The sequence below is a fragment of the Bubalus kerabau genome, chromosome 22, assembly GCF_029407905.1.
Source record: "Bubalus kerabau isolate K-KA32 ecotype Philippines breed swamp buffalo chromosome 22, PCC_UOA_SB_1v2, whole genome shotgun sequence".
NCBI classification, from domain to species: Eukaryota; Metazoa; Chordata; class Mammalia; order Artiodactyla; family Bovidae; genus Bubalus; species Bubalus kerabau.
The window spans coordinates 4,846,969-4,868,832 of record NC_073645.1 but is presented as its reverse complement, the minus strand read 5'-3'; the positions used below and the strand labels follow the sequence as shown (position 1 = coordinate 4,868,832).

At 38.4% G+C, this 21,864-nt stretch overlaps 1 pseudogene; it reads right to left on the bottom strand.

Annotated features, from left to right (window-relative positions):
• Nucleotides 1-8,753: 8,753 nt before the first annotated feature.
• Nucleotides 8,754-21,864, bottom strand: part of LOC129636748 (small ubiquitin-related modifier 1-like) — a 43,669-nt pseudogene continuing 30,558 nt past the window's right edge.

The window sequence follows — 21,864 nt, the reverse complement described above, 5'->3', positions numbered from 1 at the left end:
ATGTACACCCATGGTGGATTCATGTCAATGTATGGCAAAACCAATACAATATTGTAACGTAAAAAAAAAGAAAAAAGCAATGGGAAAAGCGTGCCAAGGAATCTCCTTCATAAGCTGCTGGAAAATCTGCTAAATACCTGACCTGTGCTCAGTTTTCATTGACCTGATCCTTGGCACAAAGAAGTTTAAGCACAGAAGAATCCCCACTGGCTCGGGTAACAGCTACTGGGGCCCAGCAGATAGTAGAGCCTTTGGGACACACTGAGGAGCAGGCCCTGCCAGAGTCCCTCATTTGCACCCATTGCCACTCACCTGTTCTTGGAGGGTTCAAGGAAACAAGAGACAAGAGATTGTAATAGAATTAAGATTTTGTTAGGCATATGCCCATCCAGCCATAAGAGTGAGGACATCCTACCTTAACTGGAGGTCTTCTGGAATCTGAGACTGAGCTGCATGATCTTTCTGCTGAGTTTGTGTTTTGCTGTCCCAGTTTCCAGCATACTGGGCTTCTTGTCACTTCCCCTGTGCTGGGTTTTCTTCCTGTTCAACTCCCACCACAGGAGCTTTTGCCAAATTTGGCTCCTCCTGTCCTTGGACTCCTCCTTGAGGGGGCCACCCCCAGGTTATTTCAGCCAGGTTAAATTGGAGACGTGGCCCCATTGATGTCAGAGAAGTGTGTCATTTTCTCGGTTCTGTCTCATCACAACAAAAATTTGAAGTGACGGACATTAAAGCCCTCGGCGCGTCACAGCTCTCAGACAGTGTTACAGCTCTGTGTTCCAGCTCAGTTTATTTAGAAAATAATGGAAAATACATCCTCAAGGCGTGAGAGAATGCTGACCCTAAAGAAGAGGGGAGAGGGGAGTAGGGAGAGACAGAGAGCGAGAGTGACCGTGGATGAAAGACAAAGAGAGCGAGCAGAAAGCGAGACTCCCAGTCCTTTGGCTCCTCTTTTTATATGTTTTTTTTCTCCTTCCCCTGGGCCTTCCCTATGTAAATTGGGCTAGCCAGGAGGGCTGTTTGTTCTACCTGAAGTCCTCACCCCAGTCCTCAGACCTTCCTTTGTTCTATTTTCACGGGCTTTCCCCTTCCTTCTCTTTTAGCCACTGCCATTCTGGATTCCTTTTTCCTATTCTAACTACCTAACACTTTGAAACCTGAAGTCTCAATGTTCTCCCTCTGGTTTAGAGTTTGAAAGCTCAGGTTCATATTCACATGTGTTATGTGGGATTTCTGACCCTTAAACCATTAACCACCTAGTCATCCATAGCTTCTGTGATGGCATGTACAAGCATGGTAGTTTCCCCCCATATTATGCAAAATCCCAGAGATCTTTAGTGAATGATTCAGAGGTCATGCAGGGAAGCCAGGGGAAGTAGGAACAACTACTTTTATGTGTTGCCTTCAGTATAAGACTTTCTACTTTGAAAGAATTTTAAAAGCCACTGATGTAGACAACATAAAAAACTATGTAGAAACACACATCATGTTAAAAAGTTACTATTTTCAAAAGCAGATTCTGGCACTGTCCTCTGAATCAAACTGAACCTGAGGCATCCTAAACAAAGATATATTGAGGGGTAACTGATTTTTTACTAGGTTGTAAGCTTCTTAGGTTGGATGTGTTTCTGCTCCTATATTCTGACATTTATTAGATTGAATTCGTCCCTTTCATAGCCCCTTTCTGTTACCCATAATGGGTTCTAAAGAAGTCATTTTGGTGTAGTTATATATCTGACTCTCCTTCAGAACTATTCCAGGTAGCAATCAACTGTAGGGTTGAAAAGAGAAAGAAAGACGGTACAAATTTACCATCTTTTTATAATTTCATTGAAATTTGAGAAATGATTCAGAAGTATTAAGAATTTGCTTCTATGCAAAACAAAGAACTGAAGGGATTATCTAGCCAAAACAACCTGATCACAAATGAGACTTTTTCTAACTTCCCCTACCCCTATTTTTTTGTATGTTACTTGGTAGTAAATTCCTACTTTTTTTCTCTCCTTCTTTCTTATATTCTTTGATGTTCTTTGTCTTTCTTCTCCAATTACCTTTTGGTCTACATTTCTCCTCAATAATTAGGTGTATATATATATGGAAAAATCATTGGCACTGAACTCAGCAAAACATGGACTCAAACTGTGTCTCATCATTTGACAGCTGTGTGAACATGAAGAGCTTGCTTAACCTCTCTAATTTTTAGTCTCTGCCTTTGAAAATGAAGATAACAATACTTATATAATGGGTTTTTTTTGTGGGAGTTAAATGGTGATGATTCTCTTTATTTACCTCACTATTACTTGGGTTATCAGTTTAGTTCAGTTCGGTCACTCAGTCGTGTCTGACTCTTTGAGGCCCCATTGACCACAGCACGCCAGCCCTCCCTGTCCATCACCAACTCCCGAAGTCTACACAAACTCATGTCCATTGAGTCCATGATGCCATGCAACCATCTCATCCTTGTTGTCCCCTTCTCCTCCTGCCCTCAATCTTTCCCAGCATCAGGGTCTTTTCAAAAGAGTCAGCTCTTTGCATCAGGTGGCCAAAGTATTGAGTTTCAGCTTCAACATCAGTCCTTCCAATGAACACCCAGGACTGATCTCCTTTAGGATGGACTGATTGGATCTCCCTGCCATCCAAGGGACTCTAAAGAGTCTTTTCCAACACCACAGTTCAAAAACATCAATTCTTCAGTGCTCAGGTTTCTTTATAGTCCAACTCTCGCATCCATACATGACCACTGGAAAAACCATAGCCTTGACTAGACAGACCTTTGTTGGCAAAGTGATGTCCCTGCTTTCTAATATTCTGTCTAGGTTGGTCATAACTTTCCTTCCAAGGCCTAAGCGTCTTTTAACTTCACCATCTGCAGTGATTTTGGAGTCCAAAAAAATAAAGTCAGCCACTGTTTCCCCATCTATTTCCCATGAAGTGATGGGACCAGATGCCATGATCTTAGTTTTCTGAATGTTGAGCTTTAAGCCAACTTTTTTATTCTCCTCCTTCACTTTCATCAACAGGCTCTTTAGTTCCTCTTCACTTTCTGCCATAAGGGTGATATCATCTGCATATCTCAGGTTATTGATATTTCTCCCAGCAGTTTTGATTCCAGCTTGTGCTTCCTCCAGCACAGTGTTTCTCATGATGTACACTGCATATAAGTTAAATAAGCAGGGTGACGATATACAGCCTTGATGTACTCCTTTTACTATTTGGAACCAGCCTGTTGTTCCATGTCCCAGTTCTAACAGTTGCTTCCTTAACTGCATTTCTGATGAGACAGGTCAGGTGGTCTGGTATTCCTATCTCTTTCAGAATTTTCCATAGTTTATTGTGATCCACACAGTAGCAAATATTTAATAAGTGGTTTTAATTATTATTTGTTATTTTTTAATATTAAGTGCAAGCTAATGCTTTTCTTTCCAAGAAAAAGAAAAAGAATAAAGAGGAAGAAAAATAGGAGAAGGAGATAAAAGAAGAGAAGGGGGAGGTAAAGGAGGAAGAAGAGAAGAGGGTAATGAGGGCCATAACAGAATTAACAAAATGAGAGGATATTATTTACATTATGAATTTAACTTCTGTGAAGAAATAGGTGTTGCCTTAATAAAGGGATTCATACTGTACCAAATTTATGTTGCATTATATCATATACTAAATCATATATCATAAAATGATTATTGATCATATAATACATGATATGAAATGGTTAAGAATGTGGGCTCCAAAAAAAAACCAGATCCAGGTTGAAGTCATAGATTCAACATTTTTATATCAGTCTTCCAAATTGACAACAAACTTTCTAAGCCTTAATTTACCTACTTTAATACTGAAATAATGTAACCACATATTTCATAGTATGTAATGATCAGCTATATGTGTAAACTTGGCTAGGGTATAGTATCTAGATATTTGATATAACATTATTTTAGATTTTACTGTGACAGTATATTTCAGGTGAAATTAACATTTAAGTCAGTGAACTTTGTACAAAGCAAATTTCACTCCATAATTTAGATGCACCTTGGTGAATCAGTTGACTTCACATTCCAGGATGTCTGGCTCTAGGTCAGTGATCACACCATCGTGATTATCTGGGTCATGAAGATCTTTTTTGTACAGTTCTTCTGTGTGTGCTTGCATCTTTTCTTAATATCTTCTGCTTCTGTTAGGTCCATACTGTTCCTGTCCTTTATCGAGCCCATCTTTGCATGAAATGTTCCCTTGGTATCTCAAATTTTCTTGAAGAGATCTCTAGTCTTTCCCATTCTGTTGTTTTCCTCTATTTCTTTGCACTGATTGCTGAAGAAGGCTTTCTTATCTCTTCTTGCTATTATTTGGAACTCTGCATTCAGATGCTTATATCTTTCCTTTTCTCCTTTGCTTTTTGTTTCTCTTCTTTTTACAGCTATTTGTAAGACCTCCCCAGACAGCCATTTTGCTTTTTTGCATTTCTTTTCCATGGGGATGGTCTTGATCCCTATCTCCTGTACAATGTCACGAACCTCATTCCATAGTTCATCAGGCACTCTATCTATCAGATCTAAGCCCTTGAATCTATTTCTCACTTCCACTGTATATGAACAAAGCTAGTGGAAGTGATGGAATTCCAGTTGAGCTATTTCAAATCCTGAAAGATGATGCTGTGAAAGTGCTGCACTCAATATGCCAGTAAATTTGGAAAACTCAGCAGTGGCCACAGGACTGGAAAAGCTCAGTTTTCATCCCAATCCTAAAGAAAGACAATGCCAAAGAATGCCCAAACTACCACACAATTACACTCATCTCACATGCTAGCAAAATAATGCTCAAATTTCTCCAAGCCAGGCTTCAACAATACATGAACCATGAACTTCCAGATGTTAAAGCTGGTTTTAGAAAAGGCAGAGGAACCAGACATAAAATTGCCAACATCTGCTGAACCATTGAAAAAGCAAGAGAGTTCCAGAAAAACATCTATTTCTTCCTTATTGACTATGCCAAAGCCTTTGTGTGAATCACAATAAACTGCAAAATTCTGAAAGAGATGGGAATACCAGACCACCTGACCTGCCTCTTGAGAAACCTGTATGCAGGTCAGGAAGCAACGGTTAGAAATAGACATGGAACAATGGACTGGTTCCAAATAGTACGTCAAGGCTGTATATTGTCACCCTGCTTATTTAGCTTATACACAGAGTACATCATGAGAAACTCTGGACTGGAAGAAGCACAAGCTGGAATCAAGATTGCAGGGAGAAATATCAATAACCTCAGATATGCAGATGACACCACCCTTATGGCAGAAAGTGAAGAGGAACTCAAAAACCTCTTGATGAAAGTGAAAGTGGAGAGTGAAAAAGTTGGCTTAAAGCTCAACATTCAGAAAACGAAGATCATGGCATCCAGTCTCATCACTTCATGGGAAATACATGGGGAAACTGTGGAAACAGTGTCAGACTTTATTTTTTGGGGCTCCAAAATCACTGCAGATGGTGACTGCAGCCATGAAATTAAAAGACGCTTACGCCTTGAAAGGAAAGTTATGACCAACCTGGATAGCATATTCAAAAGCAGAGACATTACTTTGCCAACAAAGGTTCGTCTAGTCAAGGCTATGGTTTTTCCAGTGGTCATGTATGGATGTGAGAGTTGGACTGTGAAGAAGGCTGAGTGCCGAAGAATTGATGCTTTTGAACTGTGGTGTTGGAGAAGACACTTGAGAGTCCCTTGGACTGCAAGGAGATCCAACCAGTCCATTCTGAAGGAGATCAGCCCTGGGATTTCTTTGGAAGGAATGATGCTAAAGCTGAAATTCCAGTACTTTGGCCACCTCATGCGAAGAGTTGACTCATTGGAAAATACTTTGATGCTGGGAGGGATTGGGGGCAGGAGCAGAAGGGAACGGCAGAGGATGAGATGGCTGGATGGCATCACTAACTTGATGGATGTGAGTCTCGGTGAACTCCGGGAGTTGGTGTTGGACAGGGAGCCCTGGTGTGCTGCGATTCATGGGGTCACAAAGAATTGGACATGACTGAGCGACTGAACTGAACTGAACTTGTGAATCAGTTGAAAAATTTAATAGAGAAAGACTGACCTTCCAGGAAGAAGAGGGAATTTTTTTTTTTCTGTAAGACTGTCTTTGGACCCAGCTGTAACTTTTTCCTGTGTCTCAAGCCTACCAGTTTACTGTGCAGATTTGGGACTTGCCTAGCCTCTATAATCTTGTAAGCCAATTCTTTCATGTAAATATTTCTGTTTGTTTCAATCTCTTTCATTTTCTCTATTTATAGATCCCATTTGTTCTGTTTCTTTGAAGAACCTTGACTAATGCATAGTGTTACTGTGAGGATTTAATAAAATAATGCACAAAATGTTGCTAGCATATAGTAAGTGATCAGTAAATAGACCAATATCTACCATTTTAGTTGTAATTAATATTAAAGCTTTACTATTTTCTAGTTAATATAACATCATATAATTTGGAAAATTGATTTGGTGCTGTGATTTGGAGAGGGAAGAACATTTAGATTTGACTGAAATCTTACTCTGTGGCACATTATGTACTGTGTGTGTTGTATTTCTCATCTAGTTTATGTGTCGTATTCCTCACTATAACCCTTTTTGCGGACAGTGTTATTTTATAAAGAAGGAAGCTAAGATCCAGAAAGATTAAGCACTATTTTCAGTGTCAACTGAACTAACTACTCACAAATCTAGCCTACTAGACCTAGTCAATTTGATCCCAAGACCTATACTCTTAAATTGTACCCTAAATTTTTTCAAAATAAAAAGTTGAACAAAATTCCAGCCAAAAATAAACAATGGATTCACTTTTGCTTTAATTGTAATGAGGCTGTGAGTTTAGCCTCAAAAAACCTCCAGAGACAACATCAGAGGCATTCACAAAAGCCATGAGTGACCTAACTGGCTCAAAAGCAAAACAGATATTTAGCCATTCACCCTGAAGGTGGGGTAAGGACTTGTCTGATGCTCTCCTGACCTCATTCTCTCCGCCCACCCTCAGGAAAGAAGACTTCACTATGAACTGGACTATTGTCCTTGGATTTACATTTGTTCAAATGAGTTAAATATCACATCCACAAATAGGTTTTTGTTGTTGTTGTTTATTTGCTTATTTGTTTCTCTTTGGCTGCAGAAAAAAAAAAAAAAAAGGAAATCTCTTACTCTCAGTTCAAGGGGCAGAGGAAAGGGAAACAAAAGAGATTATTGAACACTTCGGTTTCCCAGGTGGCTCAAGGATAAAGAACCTGTTTGCCATTGCAGGAGATGCAGGTTTGATCCCTGGGTTGGGAAGATCTCCTGGAGTAGGAAATGGAAACCCACTCCAGTGTTCTTGCCTGGAAAATTCTGTGGAAAGAGGAGTCTGGTTGGCTACAGTCTATAAGGTCACAAAGAGCTGAACATGACTGAGTACACACACACATACACACGCATACATTGAAAACTTAAAGATTGAAATCATTCCACGTCTAAATATGGCAGCTGCTACTCAGCTTCAATCATTTTAACACAAACAGGGCTAATTTATCCCAAATTTATCCCTTATTTATCCCAAATATTCAAAAAAAATCAAGAGAAACCTGAAATATGAAAATTTATAAGAAATATCTGAACTTTTTAAGTATTGGGACATTGACGTTGAAGTCGCTCAGTCGTGTCTGACTCTTTGGGACCCCATGGACTGTAGCCCACCAGGCTCCTGCGTCCATGGAATTTTCCAGGCAAGAGTACTGGAGTGGGTTGCCATTTCCTTCTCCAGGAGATCTTCCTGACCCAGGGATCGAACCTGGGTCTCCTGCATTGTAGACAGATGCTTTACCATCTGAGCTACCAGAAAAGTCCCAAGTATTGGTAATGAGTAGTAACTTAAAAATATGTTGAGAGGACTATCAATTTTGAACAAATTGCATCTATAGAATTTTGACACATAGAACCTCAATTTACAAACAATGTAATTAACAATAGTATGAGAAAAAAGCACCCTATTTCACTTAAAAAATGAACCACAAGTTAATTCTCAGAATATATTTGTTATGATTTAATGGAGACTAAACAGAAAAAAATATATTCAGTATTTATCATCAACTTTTTCTAGTTCCCAGTCAAAAGTTAGTAATTTTCTCTTTTCCAAATTGCCTGTTGGCCTGATTACTACAGCTCAAAAAAGATAAACAATTGATTCAATTACCTGGATAAGTCATGATAAGCAAAGCATTTATATGGTATCCAGGGCACTCCAATGGCATTTTTATTTCAAAATAGGTAAATGAATGTGTTGGTAAAGCAGATAAAGACTATTCACATTTATCAGGCAAAACCATAGAGGCGGTATTCAAATACTAACATTAAAAAAAAAAAAATCAAATGTAGCATTTCAGTTAGCTCATCTATGAGCACTTTTGATTAGCAGAGGAGTCTGACTGTGAAGGTTTAAAGCAAAGCAAAACTCATCCAATCGTTATGATGTAACCCCACATTATCTTATTTAATTACAACCAAAGTCACTGAAAACTAGGAGAAATCTGTTCTTTTTTTCCTTGAATCATGTAAAAGTTTGATTTTAAATTAAAATACAAGTATATATAATATATATAATCCTATGCATACTACATCATTACTCAGACTGCTAACCCTGTGATAATTTTAGGCATTTATTTATTATGTTCTACTGACAAACACAGAGCTGAGACTGATTAAATTTAAAAAGCCAGTCATTTTTTTAAACAAATATTTTATTTTAATGAAGTTGATACAGACAATGTCCATTTAAAACCCATATCCCAGGCCAAAAAGTACAAATAAAGTAAAAAAGAACACTGTTCTGCTGTATACATTTCTGTATAAATAACTTTAACTGCTAATAAAAACTATATCTTTTTGGGGATCTTCTGCAAGATTTTTTTCTTTTATCTTAAAATGCTTTCTCTTCAGTGAAGCCATCTCTGGTGTTAGTCATTATTCTCAATACCTCTGTCACTTTGCCTCCAACTTGAAATTCCTCTTCTTGTGGTCCAGACCCTCAGATTTGAAAAGTTAAGGAAAGGTCATTTTCCATAGTTCCGTTTTCTGAAAAACTCCCATCTCCCACTGAAAGTTATAGCTCAGGAGTGAAGCAATCACATACTGTAACCTCAGGGCCAACTGGAGAGTCATTAGGAACACTCATATTACTCAACCTTATTTATCACAAGCGTGCAAATGCATAGTCCTGGAAAAAGTGGCCTCTCTATGCACACATGTAATTTGTTAAAAGGACAGAGTGATATGAAGGGGGCTGAGATGTGATCACCAAAAATCAGCACAATGAAAACAAACAATGATGGATAATGGGCTCTAGAATTCAAGTTCCCAGATATTTTTAAAGAGTTGGGGTGCCAGTTTTCAATTCGGTTTTGAATACCACATTACAAAAAAAGCTATTTTAAAAAATAAAAGAGGATTAAGAGAAAAGAAAAAATAAAAGAATACCTAAACCATTGAATGATCCCCTGTTTGTTTCTGATAAATTTTGATCATATCTTTTTCTTCCATTCACAGTTCTTTGGGAGTGTGATTATCAACAATTTTCTGAACTTCAAGGAGAAACCTGAGTGAATTCATGGGAACTTCCTGTTTTTGACAGTCTGATTCTTTGAGTTTCTTGAAATGTATCATCATTTTCACTTTGAAGTGACTCTCACTGCTATCCTGTCTGATGACTTTGAGTTTACTATATTCTCCTTCTTTCTTATCCCCCAAGTCCTCAGTTGAACGTTTTGCTTCCTGGTCAGACATGGTGACAGTGACTTCCCCTGGGGTCTCCACACAGCAGCAGCGTCAAGTAGGCAGAAACTCACTCCAGAGTTTATAAATCTCTTTTCCCCATAGCACAACACCAAGGCTGGAAGGACTTCCTGTATGCCTTGAAGCCAGTTTCTTGAATCAGCACTTTGTTATTCCTGTGTCAGTCAGTGAGCATGTGAATGATATTCTTTTTCCAATGCAAACAGCAGAAATCTTGAATCTTGTTCTTTTTGAGTATAAGAAATAAGACAATTCAATGTGATTTAAAAAAAAAAAAAAATACATGTTGCCAAAACTCTATCCCTGAGCTAATCTTCAAGAGGATATTTTGCTCCACTGCAATATTTATGACATTTGCCTTGAGAAATAATTGCACTCTCCATAGAGGCCTGTATTGAAAAATTTTTTATTTGGGAAATGTAAGTTGGTTTACCAGCTTATTTTAGATAACTTGTGAATGCTAGTTTTAGTGCAAGTTTGTGTGTCTGACACACAGGCCAAACAAACCAAAATGTCAGAGTTTGGAGCAGAGAAATATTTATTGTAGGGCCATGCAAGGAGATAATGGCTCCTGCCCCTCCCCTCCCCCCAAAAAATGTTTTTTATGGGATCACTTGCTGCACAATTCTCTGATTGGTTGATGATGAGGTAACAGAGTGATGTTACAGGGGTTAACTTTATCAATCCTTGACTTGCTGTGTAGGTCTGGGGGCTGTTTGTTCATGATCATCAAGTAGTTAATTTCTCCCACTTGGTGGTGGTTTTCACCTCTGCAGAACAACTCGGGAATGTGCATTAGATTACTGTTACCTAAGTACTTCAGAGAGGAGTTAAGCAGAGGATAGGGGGGGAAAAGACCTCCCCAACCCTGAAGGCCCCATGGGGTCCTGCGTGGTTACAATAGAATATCAATCAGAGATGAAATAGCCCTAAGAATTTTCTCTCTCCAGTTATGTACCCTACAGAAGTGTGTTATACAAAACTTGGATTCCCTAAACATACACTGATCTGCCTTGGATGAAGACCTTGTCCATTCATGTTGTTTTAATTTTTACTGTGCTGAAATGTATTAATAATAATTCATGAGGAACTAGATGATCATGGTAAAAACTGGGTAATCACACAAGGCTGTTTTAAAAATGATGTGTTTTGAAGATTGATTAACCAGATGGACAACCAAAGGAATACCAAATGTCATGAGCAAGAAATGATTTTGGTCAGCGCTTTCCTGGGGTGTAATAAAAATGCATTACTAGATAGCTTTACAGAAAAAGATTTTGGTGAAATTTAATGAAAAAACAGGCGATAGGTAACTAATTCAGAGCTAACAGGAAAGAGGTTTTCCCCAAAATGGAAAAATTTGCTCCATCTGGGTATTTTTCGGTAATTGAGGCCCACAAGCTTTGGCTAGCTATGAAACGACAACATACAATCTTAAAGTTGCATTAGTTAGAGAGCTTTTGTACTCCTCATCACCTAATGAAAGTTCAATTGATTTTTTTTTTCATTGAAATGACTAGTTATTGGATACAACTGTCTTAAATTGACTGGTAATTCAACCTATGCCTATATAACACTAAAATAACAGATCAAACCAGTAGAAAAAATAACAGTCAAGCAGAGCAGTTTCACACAAATTAGCTAAATTAGCTAAATTGATAGAACTTTGCACCTTTTAACCCATCATTTCTGTTGTAGAGATAAGCAGGCTCAGCTCAGCATCAACTCTGTCAAACCCCAAAACCCACACACAGAGAACACCTGACCTGAGAACACCTCGTCGAATTTCAGCTTCTCTATTTTTGCCTTTGGAGAATAAAATAGCATTACATTTGCCTCCTTCATACTAAGCAATGAGCCTGGCCAGCCCAAGGAAAAATAATGGAATAAAGTCTGCTTTGGGAATTATGTCAAATTGCCTAATCAGAGATTTTTTGCTTTTTGATAAAATTTCTACCTTTCTACTGTCTCTAAACATTATTTGGATAACCTGTGCATTTCTGTGCCCACAATTCTCAAATTTGTCTCTCTCAAAAGCACTTAACTTCCCAAATTCTCCTCCATGTGTCAAACTTGGTGCTTTACTGATTGCTTTTGATAATGTAAGAAACTACTTGATTAAGAAGCTAAGGGCTGTTAATGGGTTACATCCCCTGTAACTGTTGCAAACCTTAGGATTCTGTCTCACAAAATAGTGACCAGTGAGGAGACTCTCAAAATTCCCTTTAAGGTGAAGGAGATAAAGGATTTGGAAAACCTTGGATTCTTTCAGTGCTTCTGAAATGGAAGGGCGTAGGGTATTAACACATGTGAGGCTGATTCTGAAAGCTTTTCTTCCTTTAGGCTTAAGAAATTACAAATGTCACTCCAAGAATAGATTTCTTCAGTTTTTCAAAACTAACAGGCCCATGCCCATTACCCACCTGCAGGGATTTTAACTCTCTGTATTTAGGTTAGACCCAGGTACCATTATTTCTTGAAAGCCACATAGGTAAGTTTGAGATACAACCAAACTTGAGTGCTAAGTGACTACATAATAGTTGTTAGATGATTACCCAGAAACCTCAGAAAGATTATGCTAAATGAAAGAAGCCTCTCACAAAAGATGGCATATTATACGATTACATTTATATGAAACATCTAGAATGGGCAAATCTATAGAGACAGACAATAGTGTTTCCAGGGCTAGAAAGGAGTAGAGAATGAGGAATAGGGTGATGATACCAGGGAAGCCCTAGCTAAATGGTACAGGGTTTCTTTTTAGGGTGATTAAGGTTAACTGTGGTAATGTTCACCCATATCTGTGAATATACTAAAAACCATTAACTGGGACACATTAAATCAGTGAATTTTTAAGGTATGTCAATTATATTTCAATAAAATTGTTATAAAAATTTACATGATATGTACTGAAACCTATATCTCTCCACAATTGCGAGAAAAAAAAATATATCTTTCTGTGTCAATTTTTTGGGGGCCTGGAAACTTAGAGAGTTTCAGCACCAAAATGCTGTCAGGTTTTTAAATCTGGATTTTATTTTTATTATAACACCATTGATGAATTAGTGATTGAAACCCTATGGAGGCTCTACTCCATTACTGAAATGAAGTGACAGTGTTTAAAAAAGCATCAGTGCCAAGCCATCTATGATGTAAAAGGAAGTTCCCTATAGATGTCAGAGTCAGTCAATATTTTTTTTGATGATAATATACTGTTCGATTTTTTTTGTGTATGGATGATTATTTAATTAAGACAGCACATTATTTCTGTCAGGGAAAAATTGCTTTCCTGGCCACCCACAAAATGTTAACAAGAGCACTCTGTCATCCACTGATCAAAACCAACACAAAAATCTGTCAGCCTCGAGAGAGAAAAGTTGCTATTCTCACTCAGGCAGAATTCAATTTTTATTCTCTGTAGCCATCGTCCATTCAACAGTGCTTGAAGCAACGAAGAGACCAATGAGAAATGTGTTAGCCTCTAAATATGGTTTAAACAAAAGTTTTAGTACCAATTTTTACATGTATAAATAAGATAAATAAGTAAGGGAATATGGGCTTCCCACGTGGTGCTAGTGATAAAAACCTCCTTGCCAACGCAGCAGACATAAGAGATGCTGATTCAATCCCTGGGTCAGGAGGATCCCCTGGAAGAAGGCAGGACAATCCACTCCAGTATTCTTGCCTGGAGAAACTAATGGCAGAGGAGCCTGGTAGGCTACAGTCCATAGGGTTGCAAAGAGTTGGACATGACTGAAGTGACTTAACACACACACAAGTAAGGGAACATATAAAATTTATTTTGAATACTATTATTCATTAAAATTATGTGAGGCAGCATTAAGATCATGTTTTGAGATGCTCCTAATGAGTTCTGATTTAAATAATTTTGAAATGGGTGGAATAAACTAATAGCTGTTAAATACATAAATGCTAATTACTTTTTATGTTCATTTATCAAGATATAAATATTTATTAAGATCTAAGTTTATATCAATACACAGTAAATCTTTAGACATCAAATTAGAAAATGTTTTAATCATTTTGTCAACCCTTGGTAAAAGGGTAAGCTTCCCTTTACCAAGATGACATACACTTATTTTTCTTAGAAGAAAACTTAATCAGACTCTCATTTTCAAATAGGAAAATAAAGGCTAGAGACATGAAGTTACTTGCTCAATGTCACAAACCCAGGTAATGTCAACGCTGGGGTCAGACCCATAATTCTAGAAATCTCACCTCAAGAGAGAGAGATCTGATTCAGACCCTAAAGCAACACTCACAGCCTGATCTGGCTTACAAATATATTGTATTAATACTAGTCAACTTGTGCTGATGTAACAAAACACCTTAGGCTGAGTGGCTTAAACAATAGAAATTTATTTCTCACAGTTCTGGAGAAAGGAAAGTCCAAGATTAAAGTGTCGGTTAATTGGTTACTGGTGGAGCTGTGAAAAGAAGAGAAGCCAAAAGCAAAGGAGAAAAGGAAAGATATAAACATCTGAATACAGAGTTCAAAGAATAGCAAGAACAGATAAGAAAGCCTTCTTCAGCGATCAATGCAAAGAAATAGAGGAAAACAACAGAATGGGAAAGACTAAGGATCTCTTCAAGAAAATCAGAGATACCAAAGGAACATTTCATGCAAAGATGAGCTCGATAAAGGACAGAAATGGTATGGACCTAACAGAAGCAGAAGATATTAAGAAGAGATGGCAAGAATACACAGAAGAACCGTACAAAAAAGATCTTCACAACCAAGATAATCACGATGCTGTGATCACTGACCTAGAGCCAGACATGCTGGAATGTGAAGTCAAGTGGGCCTTAGAAAGCATCACATGTATACCTGTGGCGGATTCATTTTGATATTTGGCAAATCTAATACAGTTATGTAAAGTTTAAAAATAAAATAAAATTAAAAAAAAAAAAAAAAAAAAAAAGAAAGCATCACTACGAACAAAACTAGTGGAGGTGATGGAATTCCAGTTGAGCTATACCAAATCCTGAAAGATGATGCGTGAAAGTGCTGCACTCAATATGCCAGCACATTTGGAAAACTCAGCAGTGGCCACAGGACTGGAAAAGGTCAGTTTTCATTCCAATCCCAAAGACAGGCAATGCCAAAGAATGCTCAAACTACCACACAATTGCACTCATCTCACACGCTAGTAAAGTAATGCTCAAAATTCTCCAAGCCAGGCTTCAGCAATATGTGAACCATGAACTTCCTGATGTTCAAGCTGGTTTTAGAAAAGGCAGAGGAACCAGAGATCAAATAGCCAACATCTGCTGGATCATGGAAAAAGCAAAAGAGTTCCAGAAATTCATCTATTTCTGCTTTATTGACTATGCCAAAGCCTTTGACTGTGTGGATCATGATAAACTGTGGAAAATTCTGAAGGAGATGGGAATACCAGACCACCTGATCTGCCTCTTTAGAAATTTGTATGCAGGTCAGGAAGCAACAGTTAGAACTGGACATGGAACAACAGACTGGTTCCAAATAGGAAAAGGAGTATGTCAAGGCTGTATATTGTCACCCTGTTTATTTAACTTATATGCAGAGTACATCATGAGAAACCCTGGACTGGAAGAAACACAAGCTGGAATCAAGATTGCCGGGAGAAATATCAATAACCTCAGATATGCAGATGACACCACCCTTATGGCAGAAAGTGAAGAGGAACTCAAAAGCCTCTTGATGAAAGTGAAAGTGGAGAGTGAAAAAGTTGGCTTAAAGCTCAACATTCAGAAAACGAAGATCATGGCATCCAGTCCCACCACTTCATGGGAAATAGATGGGAAAACAGTGGAAACAATGTCAGACTTTATTTTTCAGGGCTCCAAAATCACTACAGATGGTTACTGCAGCCATGAAATTAAAAGACGCTTACTCCTTGAAAGGAAAGTTATGACCAACCTGGATAGCATATTCAAAAGCAGAGACATTACCTTGCCAACAAAGGTTTGTCTAGTCAAGGCTGTGGTTTTTCATGTGGTCATGTATGGATGTGAGAGTTGGACTGTGAAGAAGGCTGAGCGCCGAAGAATTGATGCTTTTGAACTGTGGTGTTGGAGAAGACTCTTGAGAGTTCCTTGGACTGCAAGGAGATCCAACCAGTCCATTCTGAAGGAGATCAGCCCTGGGATTTCTTTGGAAGGAATGATGCTAAAGCTGAAACTCCAGTACTTTGGCCACCTCATGTGATGAGTTGACTCATTGGAAAAGACTCTGATGCTGGGAGGGATTGGGGGCAAGAGGAGAAGGGGAAGACAGAGGACGAGATGGCTGAATGGCATCACTGACACGATGGACGTGAGTCTGAGTGAACTCCAGGAGTTGGTGATGGACAGGGAGGCCTGGCATGCTGCGATTCATGGGGTCCCAAAGAGTCGGACATGACTGAGTGACTGATCTGATCTGATCTGATCTGAGGAACCTTTCTTCCTGGCTTGTTCAACCCAGTGCAACAACAACAAAATTCTTAAACTCATAATGTTTGTTTATAACAAAAACGAACAATTTCTTCTGTATCAGAAAATGAGCAGCCTGTGATCCTCCAATTGGGTGGGTGGGGAAGCATATGCTCTATAGATCTAACTGCACAGCCCAGTCTGGCTTTATTTGCAACAAAGTGAATTCTGTGTTTTAATCTCTACCTGACTGCAAGGCCCTTGGGACTAGGTCTCCTAACTCATACACTTTGCCTTCTTTCTCCACCCTTCCTACTGACTTCTCTTTAAAACACACACACACACACATGCCCACGCACACACACGCATGCATATGCACTCACTCAAAGCATGCTCTATCCTATATCCCAATTAAAAAAAAAAATACTTTTGAGACTACTTAAATTAACCTTGAAGAGACATATACTCTACAGATGCTGTTTTTCCGAATACACTTTATGTGGATTTTCTGTAAGAACACTGTACCAAAAAAAAAAAAAAAAAAAAAAAATCAATGCCAGCTATTCCAAAATGATTGTTAAAGAACATTTAAACTTCACTTTCATACCAGTCTCCTTTATGGAAACTCCATTTACATTGCAGATAGAAAAGGAAAGATAGTTCTGTTGTTACTTTTAAAAACTTCTCAGGTCTTTTGTTGTTCTTGGTTAAACGGAATAAATTGTTTAATAGAACAATGTAAAGTAGTTAATGGAGAAGTAAGGACAATTGCACTTATTTCACATGTTAGCAAGGTAATGTTCAAAATCCTTCAAGCTAGGCTTCAACAGCATGTGAACCAAGAACTTCCAAATGTACAAGCTGAATTTAGAAAAGACAGAGGAACCAGAGATCAAATTGCCAAAATCCACTGGATCATGGAAAAAGCAAGAGAATTTCAGAAAACCATCCACTTCTGTTTCATTGGCTACATTAAGCTTTTTGACTGTGTGGATCATAACAAACTAGAAAATTCTTAGAAATGGTAATACCAGACTACCTTCCTGCCTCTTGAGAAACCTGTATGCAGAACATGGAACAACAGACTGGTACAAAATTGGGAAAGGAAGATGGCAAGGGTGTATATTGTCACCCTGCTTATTCAACATTTATGTAGAGTACATCATGTGACATGCCAGGCTAGATGAAGCTCAATCTGGAATCAAGATTGCTGAGGGAAATATCATGGTATGGAGATGACACTACTTTAATGATAGAAAGTGAAAAGGGACTAAAGAGCCTCTCGATGAAGGTGAAACAGAAGAGTGAGAAAGCTGGCTTAAAACTCAACATTCTAAAATCTAAGATCATGGCATCTGGTACCATCACTTCATGGCAAATAGATGGGGAAACAATGGAAACAGTGACAGACATTATTTTCTTGTGCTCCAAAATGACTGTGAAGGGTGACTACAGCCATGAAATTAAAAGATGCTTGATCCTTGGAAGAAAAGCTAGGACAAACCTAGACAGCATGTTTAAAAGCAGAGACATCACTTTGCTGACAAAGGTTGTATAGTTAAAGCTATTTTTTTTTTCCAGTAGTCATTTACAAATGTCAGAGTTGGACACTAAAGAAGGCTGAACACCGAAGAATTGATGCTTTTGAACTGTGGTGCTGGAAAAGATTCTCGCGAGTCCCTTGGGCAGCAAGGAGTTCAAACCAGTCAATCCTAAAGGAAATCAACCCTGAATATTTATTGGAAGGACTGATGCTGAAGCTGAAGCTCCAATACTTCAGCCACCTGATGTGAAGACTGACTCATTGGAAAAGACCCTGATGCTGGGAAATATTGAGGGCAGGAGAAAAAGAGGGTAACAGAGGATAAGGTGGTTGGATGGCTCTGCTAATTTCAATGGACATGAGTTTGAGCAAACTCTGGGAGATACTGAAAGACAGAAAAGCCTGGCATGCTGCAATCAATGCCACGAAGAGTCACACACAACTGAGTGACTGAACAATAAAAACACAAGCACAACTTCCCAAACTGATCAGTCCAAGTCTTTCAATATTCCCCTCCACATGGAGAATTTCAGAGTATATTCCTGTGGCAACAATGACAGAGAAAGGAAAGGATTTTCACACAGAGAAACCAAAATATGTTAAAGCATATAACTAATAAGAATCTTCCTCTGTTTAAAGATGCTATCTTTTACTTGCAATTAGCTACATGAAGTCAAATGTCATCAGTTTGATTTTGCCAGAATGGAACTGATGATATTGTATATAGTAGGTGGTTTATTTTTTTTCTTGGCAATGGAAAACAAAAAATTATTGAGAAAAGAGTATTATCAAGCATATTCAGGGCAAGGTTGTTGGTTTTTTTTTTTTTAGGACAAATAATGTTCAAGCATTTAAAAAAATCTTTGGAAAAAATTAAGAAGCAAACATTACTGTCTCATTACATATTCTATTCTCTTTAGCAAATAAAAACAATACAGACACATACTCAAAGCTGTTTCAGCAGCCCTGTTGACTGTTCACTTCAACAAATGTTGAATGTTCACTTCTCACCAAAAGACAAAGCTGATCTAAAATGATATATGACCTGACACACAGTCAAATAACTGGCATTCACAGACATAATATGGGACTGGTAAATATTAGCAGAGTTCAATAGATGTGAAAAGAAGAGAAGTGAAAAGCAAAGGAGAAAAGGAAAGATATAAGCATCTGAAATGCAAAGTTCCAAAGAATAACAAAGAGAGACGAGAAAGCCTCCCTCAGCAATTAATGCAAAGAAATAGAGGAAAACAATAGAATGGGAAAGAGTAGAGATCTCTTCAAGAAAATTAGAGATACCAAGGGAATATTTCATGCAGAGATGGAATCGATAAAGGACAGAAATGGTATGGACCTAACAGAAGCAGAAGATATTAAGAAGAGTTGGCAAGAATATACAGAAGAACTAAAGAACTATACAAAAAACAGCTTCACAACCCAGATATTCACGATGGTGTGATCACTTTCCTAGAGCCAGAAATCCTGGAATGTGAAGTCAAGTGGGCCTTAGAAAGTATCACTAAGAACAAAGCTAGTGGAGGTGATGGAATTCCAGTTGAGTTATTTGAAATCCTGGAAGATGATGCTGTGAAAGTGCTGCTCTCAATATGCCAGCACATTTGGAAAACTCAGCAGTGGCCACAGGACTGGAAAAGGTCAGTTTTCATTCCAGTCCCAAAGAAAGGCAATGCCAAAGAATGCTCAAAGTACTGCACAATTGCACTCATCTCACACGCTAGTTAAGTAATGCTCAAAATTCTCCAAGCCAGGCTTCAGCAGTACATGTACCGTGAACTTCCAGATGTTCAAGCTGGTTTTAGAAAAGTCAGAGGAACCAGAGGTCACATTGCCAACATTCGCTGGATCATTGAAAAAGCAAGAGAGTTCCAGAAAAATATCTTTTTCTTCTTTATTGACTATGCCAAAGCCTTTGACTGTGTGGATCACAATAAACTGTGGAAAATTCTGAAAGAGATGTGAATACCAGACCATATGACCTGACTCTTGGGAAATCTGTATGCAGATCAGGAGGCAATAGTTAGAACTGAACATGGAACAACAGACTGGCACCAAATAGGAAAAGGAGTATGTCAAGGCTGTATATTGTCACCCTGCTTATTTAACTTCTATGCATAGTACATCATGAGAAACGCTGGGCTGGAAAAAGCACAAGCTGGAATCAAGATTGCCGGGAGAAATATCAATAACCTCAGATATGCAGATGACACCACCCTTATGGCAGAAAGTGAAGAGAAATTAAAAAGCCTCTTGATGAAAGTGAAAGAGGAGAGTGAAAAAGTTGGCTTAAAGCTCAACAGTCAGAAAACTAAGATCATGGCATCTGGTCCCATCACCTCATGCCAAATAGATGGGGAAACAGTGGAAACAGTGTCAGACTTTATTTTTTGGGGCTCCCAAATCACTACAGATGGTGATTGCAGCCATAGAATTAAAAGACACTTACTCCTTGGAAGGAAAGTTATGACCAACCTAGATAGCATATTGCAAAGCAGAGATACTACTTTGCCAACAAAGGTCCGTCTAGTCAAGGCTATGGTTTTTCCAGTGGCCATGTATGTATGTGAGAGTTGGACTGTGAAGAAAGCTGAGTGCCGAAGAATTAATACTTTTGAACTGTGGTGTTGGGGAAGACTCTTGCAAGTCCCTTGGACTGCAAGGAGATCCAATCAGTCCATCCTAAAGGAGATCAGTCCTGGGTGTTCATTGTAAAGACTGATCCTGAAGCTGAAATTCCAAAACTTTGGCCACCTGATCTGAAGAGCTGACTCATTGGAAAAGACTCTGATGCTGGGAGGGATTGGGTTCAGGAGGAGAAGGGGACGACAGAGGATGAAATGGCTGGATGTCATCACCAACTCAATGGACATGAGTTTGAGTGAACTCTGGGAGCTGGTGATGGACAGGGAGGCCTGGCGTGCTGTGATTCATGGGGTTGCAAAGTGTCTGACATGACTGAGCAACTGAACTGAACTGACACTTCTAAAATCTGTCTATTTTCATTTCTTAAAATGTACAGTATACTGGAAATGTGACAGCAATATTCTTAGACTTGTGTTTTCATGTACAGATTATCAACCATTCCTAACATTTTTTTTATTAAAATAGGCCTAAATAGGAAGCTTTGAATATAAGTAGAGATATGAAAGAAATTTATAGAACTCAATTTTTTTCCATATATTCCTTTACTAATAATGTCCTTTTAATTTGCAACAGTTCAGCTACTCTTAATTAGTGACATGGGACAATGGCTTTGAATTTTGTATCATATATGACCCTCTATAAAATGCTTTACATTAATGAGATACAAAAATCACTGCAGATGATGACTGCAGCCATGAAATTAAAAGATGCTTGCTCTTTGGAAGAAAGACTATGACAAACATAAACAGCATATTAAAAAGCAGTGACATTACTTTGCTGACAAAGCCCATCTATTCAAAGCTATGGTTTTTCCAGTAGTCATGAATGGATGTGAAAGTTGGACCATAAAGAAGACTGAGCGCTGAAGAACTGATGCTTTTGAACTGTGGTGATGAAGAAGACTCTTGAGAGTCTCTTGGACTGCAAGGAGATGCAACAAGTCAATCCTAAAGGAAGTCAACCTTGAATATTCATTGGAAGCACTGACGCTAAAGTTGAAGCTCCAATACTTTGGTCACCTGATGTGAAGAGCCAACTGATTGGAAACTGGGAAACTCACCCTGATACTGGAAAAGATTGAGGGTAGGAAGAGAAGGGGGCAACGGAGGATGAAATGGTTGGATGGCATCATTGACTCAATGGACATGTGTTTGAGCAAACTCCAGGAGATAGTTAAGGACAGGAAGCCTGGAATGATGCAGTCCATGGGGTCTCAAAGAGATGGAGATGACTGAGCAACTGAACAACAACAAATTGATCTTACTGATTCTGTTTCTTTGGAGAATGCATATACACTCTTAAATCTCATATTTAGATTTCTTGTGAGGATTACATAGAAAGCAGATAGCACAGTGCTTTATACATAGTATTAATATACAAAGAAACACTCAGAATCTGGAGGCTATTATTACTTAAGTGCCAGGCTACAAAGGCCATACTCACTTTCTTGAAAATTA